At 48.8% G+C, this 11,863-nt stretch overlaps 1 non-coding gene across 1 annotated transcript; it reads left to right on the top strand.

Annotated features, from left to right (window-relative positions):
* Positions 1-868: 868 nt before the first annotated feature.
* LOC134898910 (U1 spliceosomal RNA) lies at positions 869-1,034 on the top strand. Its single transcript, XR_010172600.1, has one exon. It is a non-coding gene; the product is annotated as a U1 spliceosomal RNA (small nuclear RNA).
* The last annotated feature ends 10,829 nt before the right edge of the window (positions 1,035-11,863 follow it).

Here is an 11,863-nt window from a genome sequence, read left to right as displayed (position 1 = left end):
AGATTTCCAAAAGGATTCTTATGGCGTATCCTTTCCCATCAACGGATAGGTTACGATGGGAATCCTCCCCTTGGGTGGACAAAGCATTAACACGCTTATCCAAGAAGTTAGCCCTCCCGTCCCAGGATACGGCTACCCTCAAAGAGTCTGCTGACCGCAAACAGGAGATTACCCTGAAGTCCATTTATACACATTCAGGTACCTTACTCAGACCGGCAATTGCGTCGGCCTGGGTGTGTATGTGTAGTGCTGTAGCGGCATGGACGGATACCCTAGATAAGGATACTATTTTATTGCCCCTGGGGCATATAAGAGATGCTGTCCTATATATGTGTGTATGCAAACTACAGGTGGTGCTGCATGGCTCACACCCTTTTACTTGTCTTGTAGAGCAACTCTGGAGCTGTTACTGGGTCCAGCTGCTGCAAGAAATCAGCTTGAATGCTTCAGGGGCTGGGGCATGGCCAACATGAGCCCCACACTGATGGGGGTGTATAAAGCGATCTAGGGGTCATCCAAGCGCAACCCCACAAAGGCCGCCATGCCCTGCGCGACCATTTTCTCTTTTCATATGCAGACGAGGGTTGCAGCCAACTATACCCATTGCTTGGATGACATCACCATATGCGAATCCATCTGCTGCAGGCCTTCCCCCAGGAATGCTTGCACTAGTTGTTGCATTTGGTTTGTTGTTTGGGGGGTGCTTCAGTATTAGGCAGCCTTCTGCCCTCACACATTCGTCTGAAAATGTGTTCTCCCTGCAGTTGTTGTCCCCAGATGAGAGTTCCCTTGTGCTGCCTCAGTTGAATCTCCTTTACTTGACGGAGGTGTGCCTGAGCAGCGGCCCTCCCCAGCCCTTTCTCAAATCATACTTATTTTGCTTAGGTGATACCATGGTCATGAAGATTGTTTTCCCAGGGTGAGGTTCATTCATTGCATTCTGGGTATGCTGACCTCTGTGATTTCCCCAAATGTGGGAATCTCGACTGCATAATTTGTGGTAGGGGGGGGGACTGCATTTGTGCTTTCCCCTGGTTGGCTCTGGTATAATTTAGATCTCATTGTCTCAGGTCTCTCTCCAGCCTAGTTTGCTGTCTGTTTCCACTTCTCTTTTCTTGAGCCCCTCCCTTCTATGCCCTTGCGCACTATCCTGACTTCTCCCGTCTGCTTACTTTGTGCCTTCCAACGCACAATGCGAACTACAGGTGGTGTTGCAGGGCCCACACCCTTTTATTTGCCTTACAGAGCAGCTCTGGAGCTGTTACAGTGCCCAGCTGCTGCAAGAAATCAGCTTGAATGCTTCAGGGGCTGGGGCATGGCCAACATGAGCCCCACACCAAAGGAGGGTGGGGGGTGTTCAATGCGAACTAGGGGTCATCCAAGCGCCCCTTTTCTTTTTTCATATGCAGATGAGGGTTCCAGCCAACTTTGGCCCACTGCTTGGATGACATCACCGTATGCAAATCCGTCTGCTGCAGACCTTTCCCCAGGAATGCTTGTACTAGTTGTTGCATATGGTTTGATGTTTGAGGGTGCTTCAGTATTAGGCAGCCTTCCGCCCTCTCATTTTCATCTGAAAAGATGTGGTCTCCCTGCAGTTGTTGTCCCCAGACAAGAGTTCCCTTGTGCTTCCTCAGTTGAATCTCCTTAACTTGACGGGGGTGTGCTCGAGCAGCCGCCCTCCACAGCCCTATCCCAACACATGCTTTTCTTGCGTATGAGATCTCTTGATCATGAAGATAGTTCTCACAGGGTGAGGTTCATCCATTACATTTTAAAGTAGGAAGGTACAAATTACATATTCAAATTACATATATGTGCTGGATTCAAATGTTTTCCCCCCTTCCTTTCTCAATTGTGCCCATCAGCAGCTATTCTAATGTTGCTGCCAATGGGTGTGACACATTCATTTCTTCTGTGGGGTACACTGGACTCCACAAGGATTCACATTGGGGTGTAGAGTAGGATCTTTATCTGAGGCACCAACAGGCTCAAAGCTTTTGACTGTTCCCAAGATGCTCAGCGCCCCCTGCTCTATAACCTCGCTTCCATGAACAGGGAGCTCAGTTTGTAGTTGGTGCCTTCAGTAGCAGGCCACTTAACAGGGGGCTGCCTCAGGCAGCCTATTCTTAGCTATTAATTTTGACAAGAAAAGAAGAACTTTTTTTATAAGAATCTACAAGGGCTGCAGCAGGTTAGGTCTAATAGACATCTTTACTGCAGCTCCATCACTCCCAGCGGCGCAGTATACTCCCGTGCCCTGGTTGCTGGGTCACTGCAGTGGAGGCTCCGGTTTCTTCCTAAGGTCAGTCACACACACACCGCCCTCCGGGATCACGAGGCCGCTGATGAAAGGGAGGTAAGGGACTTCTGTGCCCACAGTATACCGAGATCCAGCGTGGCTGTAGGGGGTGGGCCATGTGCGCACTGGCGTGGACACTGATTACTGGGCAGCCGCTCCACTAGCCACCAGGGACAGTTAAGGAGCACAGCTCTGGGGGGGTTTTCTCTTATATTAACCCCATTTTGTACTACCCGCAGTGCATTGTGATAGGTAATAGAGCCTGATTCAGGTTGGATTGCAATCGCAATAAGCAATCCAACTGCAAAAATTGCTAAGAGCATACGCATGCGCCTGCATTTTCTGCGGCACCCCGCAGATAATGCGATCGCTTCTGACTGTCAATTGGTGCTCGGGGGGGGGTCAGCAACAATCCATTTCCAAGTCGGAGATGGAGCGGTGCATGGGCAGGGCTACAAAATGGGGTCGGCAACGGAGAAACAGGAGGCGTGGTCAGAGCTGCTGCATGACATCACATGCAACAGCTGCGATCACAAAAATGGTGGCGGCTTCCTGCGCACACATACAGTCTGCACCAACAGGAGGCTAACCCATTTTTTATGATCACGCTGAACTGCACTGAGACTGCAATTTCAGCGTGGTCAAGAAGGGAGGCGGCATGCTGGGTGGCCCCAGCATGCGAACCAAAGGATTGCAAATTCTGTTACTTAGCAGAATTTGCAATCCTTACTGAATTAGGCCCATTGATTACAAAATGTATTTGTAAATATTTGAAGTTTTTCTTCAGGGACTAACACAAAAGATGCTTGGGGCTACTAACACATGGGTAAGCCACGTAAAGCTTCCCATGGGTCAGTGGCATCACAACGGGGTTGCGGCCCACACCCGAGTGTCACCCGCCAAGGGGGGTGACACCAAAGTGCCAGCTCCTCTTCAGTGACAGAATATGGGTGTTTCACTGTAACATTACGTGCAACACCCAGTTTCTGTCACTGTGCAGGAGCCAGCAAAACTCACACACTAGTCCCCGGGTGCAGCACTCAACCCCCGGGATACCCGGAGCAACAAAATGGAGATTCAGGAAAACAGGCCACACCCCTACCTATGAGACCATGCCTCTTTTTACCATTGCGCTGCTTATCTGCGCGCACTGCATTACAATCTCCCTCGCTGCCTCTCTGGGTGTCACCAATGATAGTGACACCTTTGCCATGCTTGTAGCAGCTGGTCCTAAGATCTACGCCTCCAGCCCTGAGTGTTTGCCCTTGTGACTTGTTGATCATCATAGCGAAGCAGATTCTTACAGAAAACTGCAGGGGCTTAGATTGAAAAGAAAAACATTGACGAACCCATCATTTCAGCAACAGGGTCTGCCACACGGCTGACTGAAATGACTGGTTGGTTTGGGCCCCCACCAAAAAAGAAGCAATCAATCTCTCCTTGCACAAACTGGCTCTACAGAGGCAAGATGTCCACCTCATCATCCTACGATTCCTCACCCCTTTCACTGTGTACATCGCCCCCCTCACATATTATTAATTCGTCCCCACTGGAATCCACCATCTCAGATCCCTGTGTACTTTCTGGAGGCAATTGCTGGTAAATGTCTCCACGGAGGAATTGATTATAATTCATTTTGATGATCATCATCTTCTCCACATTTTCTGGAAGTAACCTCGTACGCCGATTGCTGACAAGGTGAGCGGCTGCACTAAACACTCTTTTGGAGTACACACTGGAGGGAGGGCAACTTAGGTAGAATAAAGCCAGTTTGTGCAAGGGCCTCCAAATTGCCTCTTTTTCCTGCCAGTATACATACGGACTGTCTGACGTGCCTACCTGGATGCGGTCACTCATATAATCCTCCACCATTCTTTCAAAGGTGACAGAATCATATGTAGTGACAGTAGACGACATGTCAGTAATCGTTGCCAGGTCCTTCAGTCCGGACCAGATGTCAGCACTCACTCCAAACTGCCCTGCATCACCGCCAGCGGGTGGGCTCGGAATTCTTAGCCTTTTCCTTGCACCCCCAGTTGCGGGAGAATGTGAAGGAGGAGCTGTTGACGGGTCACGTTCCGCTTGACTTGACAATTTTCTCACCAGCAGGTCTTTGAACCTCTGCAGACTTGTGTCTGCCGGAAAGAGAGATACAATGTAGGTTTTAAATCTAGGATCGAGCACGGTGGCCAAAATGTATTGCTCTGATTTCAACAGATTGAATCCTGGTTAAGCGAATTAAGGGCTCCATCCACAAGTCCCACATGCCTAGCGGAATCGCTCTGTTTTAGCTCCTCCTTCAATGTCTCCAGCTTCTTCTGCAAAAGCCTGATGAGGGGAATGACCTGACTCAGGCTGGCAGTGTCTGAACTGACTTCACGTGTGGCAAGTTCAAAGGGTTGCAGAACCTTACACAACGTTGAAATCATTCTCCACTGCGCTTGAGTCAGGTGCATTCCCCCTCCTTTGTCTATATCGTGGGTAGATGTATAGGCTTGAATGGCCTTTTGCTGCTCCTCCATCCTCTGAAGCATATAGAGGGTTGAATTCCACCTCGTTACCACCTCTTGCTTCAGAGGATGGCAGGGCAGGTGCAGGAATGTTTGGTGGTGCTCCAGTCTTCGGCACGCGGTGGCTGAATGCAGAAAGTGGCCCGCAATTCTTCGGGCCACCGACAGCATCTCTTGCACGCCCCTGTCGTTTTTTTAAATAATTCTGCACCACCAAATTCAATGTATGTGCAAAACATGGGACGTGCTGGAATTTGCCCAGATGTAATGCACGCACAATATTGGTGGCATTGTCCGATGTCACAAATCCCCAGGAGAGTCCAATTGGGGTAAGCCATTCTGCGATGATGTTCCTCAGTTTCCGTAAGAGGTTGTCAGCTGTGTGCCTCTTATGGAAAGCGGTGATACAAAGCGTAGTCTGCCTAGGAACGAGTTGGCATTTGCGAGATGCTGCTACTGGTGCCGCCGCTGCTGTTCTTGCTGCGGGAGGCAATACATCTACCCAGTGGGCTGTCACAGTCATATAGTCCTGAGTCTGCCCTGCTCCACTTAACCACGGACATGTGGACTAGTGGACCTTGGGTACAACTGCATTTTTTAGGACACTGGTGACTCTTTTTCTGAGGTCTGTGTACATTTTCGGTATCGCCTGCCTAGAGAAATGGAACCTAGATGGCATTTGGTACCGGGGACACAGTACCTCAATCAAGTCTCTAGTTGCCTCTGAATTAACGATGGATACCGGAACCACGTTTCTCACCACCCAGGCTGACAAGACCTGAGTTATCCGCTTTGCAGCAGGATGACTGCTGTGATATTTCATCTTCCTCGCAAAGGACTGTTGGACAGTCAATTGCCTACTGGAAGTAGTACAAGTGGTCTTCCGACTTCCCCTCTGGGATGACGATCGACTCCCAGCAGCAACAACAGCAGCGCCAGCAGCAGTAGGCGTTACACTCAAGGATGCATCGGAGGAATCCCAGGCAGGAGAGGACTCGTCAGACTTGCCAGTGACATGGCCTGCAGGACTATTGGCTTTCCTGTCTAAGGAGGAAATTGACACTGAGGGAGTTGGTGGTGTGGTTTGCAGGAGCTTGGTTACAAGAGGAAGGGATTTAGTGGTCAGTGGACTGCTTCCGCTGTCATCCAAAGTTTTTGAACTTGTCACTGACTTATGATTAATGCGCTGCAGGTGACGTATAAGGGAGGATGTTCTGAGGTGGTTAACGTCCTTACCCCTACTTATTACAGCTTGACAAAGGCAACACACGGCTTGACACCTGTTGTCCGCATTTGTGTACAGGATGCATACCTTCATGTCCCCATTTATCCATCTCATCAGGCGTACCTCGGATTTGCGGTACAGGACTGTCATTGCCAATTTCAGACGTTGCTGTTTGGTCTCTCCACGGCCCAGAGAATTTTCACCAAGGTAATGGCGGAAATGATGGTTCTCCTGCGTAAGCAAGGTGTCACAATTATCCCGTACTTGAGCGATCTCATAAAAGCGAGATCAAGAGAGCAGTTGCTGAACAGCGTATCACTTTCACTGAAAGTGTTACAGCAACACGGCTGCATTTTCAATATCCCAAAGTCGCAGTTGGTTTCTACGACTCGTCTGTCTTTCTTGGGCATGATTCTGGACACAGACCAGAAGAGAGTTTATCTCCCGATAGGAAAGGCCCAGGAACTCATGACTCTTGTCAGGAACCTATTGAAACCAAAACTTGTGTCAGTGCATCACTGCGCTCGAGTCCTGGGAAAGATGGTGGCATCATACGAAGCCATTCCATTCGGCAATTTCCATGCGAGGACTTTCCAATGGGACCTACTGGACAAGTGGTCTGGGTCACATTTGCAGATGCATTGGTTGATCACCCTGTCCCCCAGGGTCAGGGTATCACTCCTGTGGTGGCTGCAGAGTGCTCACCTTCTCGAGTGACGCAGATTCGGCATTCAGGACTGGATCCTGGTGACCACAGAGGCAAGCCTCCAAGGTTGGGGAGCAGTCACACAGGGAAGAAATATCCAAGGTCTTTGGTCAAGTCAAGAGACTTGTCTTCACATCAACATCCTGAAACTAGGGGCCATATACAATGCCCTACGTCAAGCGGAGACCTTACTTCGCGACCAACCGGTTCTGATCCAGTCAGACAACGTCACCGCAGTGGCTCATGTAAACCGCCAAGGCGGCACAAGGAGCAGAGTGGCGATGGCACAAGCCACCAGAATTCTTCGCTGGGTGGAGAATCACGCAAGCGCACTGTCAGCAGTGTTCATTCTGGGAGTGGACAACTGGGAAGCAGACTTCCTCAGCAGACACGACCTATATCCGGGAGAGTGGGGACTTCATCAGGAAGTCTTTGCACAGATTACAAGTCGGTGGGAACTGCCACAGATAGACATGATGGCGTCCCGGCTCAACAAAAAGCTACAGAGGTATTGCGCAAGGTCAAGAGACCCTCAGGCAGTAGCTGTAGACACCCTAGTGACACCGTGGGTGTTCCGGCCGGTCTATGTATTTCCTCCTCTTCCTCTCATACCCAAGGTGTTAAGGATAATAAGACAAAGAGGAGTGAGAACAATCCTCATTGTTCCAGATTGGCCACGGAGGACCTGGTATCCGGATCTGCAGGAAATGCTCACAGAAGATCCGTGGCCTCTTCCTCTAAGACAGGACCTGTTGCATCAGGGGCCCTGTTTGTTCCAAGACTTACCGCGGCTGCGTTTGACGGCATGGCGGTTGAATGCCGGATCCTAGCAGTGAAAGGCATTCCGGTTGAGGTCATCCCTACGCTGATAAAGGCTAGGAAGGATGTAACGTCAAAACATTACACCGTATATGGCGAAATTATGTTTCTTGGTGTGAGGCCAGGAATGCTCCTACGGAAGAATTCCATCTGGGCCGTTTCCTTCACTTCCTAAAAACTGGAGTGAATTTGGACCTAAAATTAGGCTCTATTAAGGTCCAGATTTCGGCCTTATCCATTTTCTTTCAAAAAGAATTGGTTTCTCTTCCAGAAGTTCAGACTTTTGTAAAAGGAGTGCTGCATATTCAGCCTCCTTTTGTGCCTCCGGTGGCACCTTGGGACCTTAACGTGGTGTTAAGTTTTCTAAAATCACACTGGTTTGAACCACTTAAAACGGTGGAGTTAAAATATCTCACATGGAAGGTGGTCATGTTATTAGCCTTGGCTTCGGCTAGGCGAGTGTCGGAATTAGCGGCTTTGTCACATAAAAGCCTATATTTGGTGTACCATGTGGATAGAGCGGAATTGCGGACCCGTCCTCAATTCCTACCAAAAGTGGTCTCATCTTTTCATATGAACCAACCTATTGTGGTGCCTTTGGCTATGCGTGACTTGGAGGATTCCGAGTTACTTGATGTGGTCAGGGCTTTGAAAATTTACGTGGCCAGGACGGCTAGAGTCAGGAAAACTGAAGCGCTGTTTGTCCTGTATGCAACCAACAAGATTGGTGCCCCTGCTTCAAAGCAGGCTATTGCTCGCTGGATTTGTAACACGATTCAGCAAGCGCATTCTATGGCTGGATTGCAGTTACCGAAATCGGTCTAGGCCCATTCCACGAGGAAAGTGGGCTCTTCTTGGGCGGCTGCCCGAGGGGTCTCGGCACTACAGCTGTGCCGAGCTGCTACTTGGTCAGGTTCAAACACCTTTTCAAAATACTATAAGTTTGATACCCTGGCTGAGGAGGAACTCATGTTTGCTCAATCGGTGCTGCAGAGTCATCCGCACTCTCCCGCCCGTTTTGGAGCTTTGGTATAATCCCCATGGTCCTTACGGAGTCCCCAGCATCCTCTAGGATGTTAGAGAAAATAAGATTTTAAACCTACCGGTAAATCTTTTTCTCGTAGTCCGTAGAGGATGCTGGGCGACCGTCCCAAGTGCGGACTACTTCTGCAATACTTGTATATAGTTATTGCTTCAATAAGGGTTATGTTAGAGTTGCATCGGTCCTGCACTGATGCTACAGTATGTTGTTTTTTCGTACTCATAACTGGGTAGTTTATCACAAGTTATACGGTGTGATTGGTGTGGCTGGTATGAATCTTGCCCTGGATTAACAAAATCCTTTCCTCATACTGTCAGTCTCCTCTGGGCACAGTTTCTCTAACTGTGGCATAGAGGGGCATAGAGGGAGGAGCCAGTGCACACCCAGAACTAAAGTCTTTCTTAAAGTGCCCATGTCTCCTGCGGAGCCCGTCTATCCCCATGGTCCTTACGGAGTCCCCAGCATCCTCTACGGACTACGAGAAAAAGATTTACCGGTAGGTTTAAAATCTTATTTTCTACTTTATTCTTTTCTATCCTAGTTTATTACGACCAACTTTCATCCAAGGAGTTTGATATTCTACTACCTGCATGCAATTTAAATTGCTTAAATTGTTTATATGGTTGATTTGTCCTTCACAATCCATAATCTGCAACTTGGATGTACTTGTGTCATTGAAAATCTTATAATAAAAATGTTTATATATTGAAAAAAAAAGTTATAAGACATATGCCTACCTACTAAATGGGGTAAAATTAGGGGATTCTGTACTGGAAAAGTACTTAGGTGTCCTCATAGATAGCAAGCTAAGCAGTAGTACCCAAAGTAGGACTGCAGCAAAGAAGGCTAATAAGATATTAGCATGCATAAAACGGGGTATTGATGCTAGGGACGAGAGTATTATACTCCCGTTATATAAATCACTAGTGAGGCCACACCTTGAATACTGTGTACAGTTCTGGGCACCGTACTACAAAAAGGATATCCTGGAGCTTGAAAAGGTACAGAGGAGGGCGACCAAACTAATTAAGGGCATGGAGATGATGGAATACAAGGAAAGGCTTGAAAGACTAGGCATGTTTACATTGGAAAAGCGGAGACTAAGAGGGGATATGATCAACATCTACAAATATATAAGGGGACAATACACAGAGCTTGCGCGGGACCTGTTTCTGGTTAGATCAACACAGAGGACTCGTGGACACTCGCTCAGGTTAGAGGAGAGGAGATTCCGCACAATACAGCGTAAAGGCTTTTTCACGGTAAGGACAATACGTGTTTGGAATTCCCTGCCCGAGGGAGTTGTAATGGCGGAATCTGTCAACACCTTTAAGAATGGGTTAGATAAATTCCTATTGGATAAGGATATCCAGGGGTATGGTGCATTACAGTTACTATAAATAGGGATAAAATGCAATGGCTGATAGCAGCATCAGTCAGAAATTTTAGTAAAATCATCATGCATAGGACACCACAAATAGGTTGAACTCGATGGACAATTGTCTTTTTTCAACCTCAGATACTATGTTACTATGTTACTATGTAATATTTGAAGAAACAAAATAAAATAAAGCTATGTATTGGGTTTCACTAACAAGCACATTGGAAGACTTGACTACTGTTAAAAGACATGCATTACATGGTATAGAGCCACAAACCACAATGTAGTAAAATAAAAACAAACTTACATGTGTATCAAACCTATGTGAGGCTTACATTGATAGTGCAAGATCAACACTCTATCAACTGTGCAAACTAGACTGCACATAAATGCCATAAAATTTATCTGAGATTTTAGTAAATAAGGCCCGTTGCTGTCCGGGTCACATAGCCGTCACGGCCCCGCCCCCATACGGTCCGGTCATGTCTGCGTTGTCCTGACTGTGCCCCCAATGGCGGCACAACGCCGCTGGCCCGACTCCTCCTGCCCAGTGACCGCCTCTACCTGTCAATCAGGCAGAGGTGCTCACTGGGCAGAGATGCTGATCGCATCTCTGGCATGTGCCGGTGCACTGTGGCACCAGCACACACGCACTTCAGACCTGATCTCCTGTTGTGTGAATATGCACAGCAGGGATCAGGTCTTAATTAGGCCCTATATACAGCTGTCAGTAAAGCAGGGATGTGCTGCTGCCAGTGAGGCAGGGATGTTCTGCTGTCAGTGAAGCAGTGATGTGCTGCTGTCAGTGAAGCAGTGATGTGCTGCTGTCAGCAAGGCAGTGATGTGCTGCTGTCAGCGAGGCAGGGATGTGCTGCTATAAGTGAGGCAGGGATGTGCTGCCGTCAATGAGGCAGGGATGTGCTGCCGTCAATGTTGCAGGGATGTGTTGCTGTCAACGTTGCAGGGATGTGCTGCTGTCAGTGAAGCAGGAATGTGCTGCTGCAGTGAGGCAGAGATATGCTGCCCACTATCTCCCTATCACCCCTGCCTGAGTCGCACACTTTCCCTGTCACCCCTGCCTCAGTTACCCACTATCTCCCAGTCACCGCTGCCTCAGTCAACCACTATACCTGCGACCCCTGACTCAGTCACCCACTATCCCTGTCACCCCTGCCTCAGTCACCCACTGTCACTCTATCACCCCTGCTTCAGTCACCCACTATCCCTGTCAACCCTGCCTCAGTCTCTTACTGTCCCTGTCACCCCTGCCACAGTCATCCACTATCTCCCTATCATCCCTGCCTTATTCATTTATTATCCCTGTCACCCACTTTCTTCCCATACTTACCCAACCCCTTCCTATCACCCCTCCCTCAGTAACCCACTATCTCCCTGTCACCCCTGCCTAAGTCACCCACTATCACTGTCACCCCTGCATCAGTCACCCACTATCTCCCAGTCACCCCGGCTTCAGTCACCCACTATATCCCACTCATACATGCTTCAGTCACCCACTATCTCCCAGTCATCCCTGCCTCAGTCACCTACTGACACCAGTGCAGATATTTCTGCTGCAGCCTCTCCACTCTCCAGCGTGAACGTCCTGACGACTGAGGAAATCCGCTTCCCAGTTGAGGACTCCGGGAATGAACACTGCCGATATTGCTGGCAGATGACGTTCTACCCAACTGAGGATTTTTTTATACTTCCAGCTTTGCCATGCAGTTTCGAGTGCCGACTTGATGATTTGTGTACACTACCGTGGTGGCGTTGTCCGATTGTACTTGAACAGGACTGTTCTGTACTAGAGGCAGGGCCAGTATCAATGAATTGAACACTGCCCGCAATTCCAGAATGTTTATCGGGAGGAGAGATTCC

Source organism: Pseudophryne corroboree, chromosome 3 (assembly GCF_028390025.1).
Source record: "Pseudophryne corroboree isolate aPseCor3 chromosome 3, aPseCor3.hap2, whole genome shotgun sequence".
In the NCBI taxonomy this organism is placed as follows: Eukaryota; Metazoa; Chordata; class Amphibia; order Anura; family Myobatrachidae; genus Pseudophryne; species Pseudophryne corroboree.
This window is presented reverse-complemented; position numbering and strand designations above follow the sequence as displayed.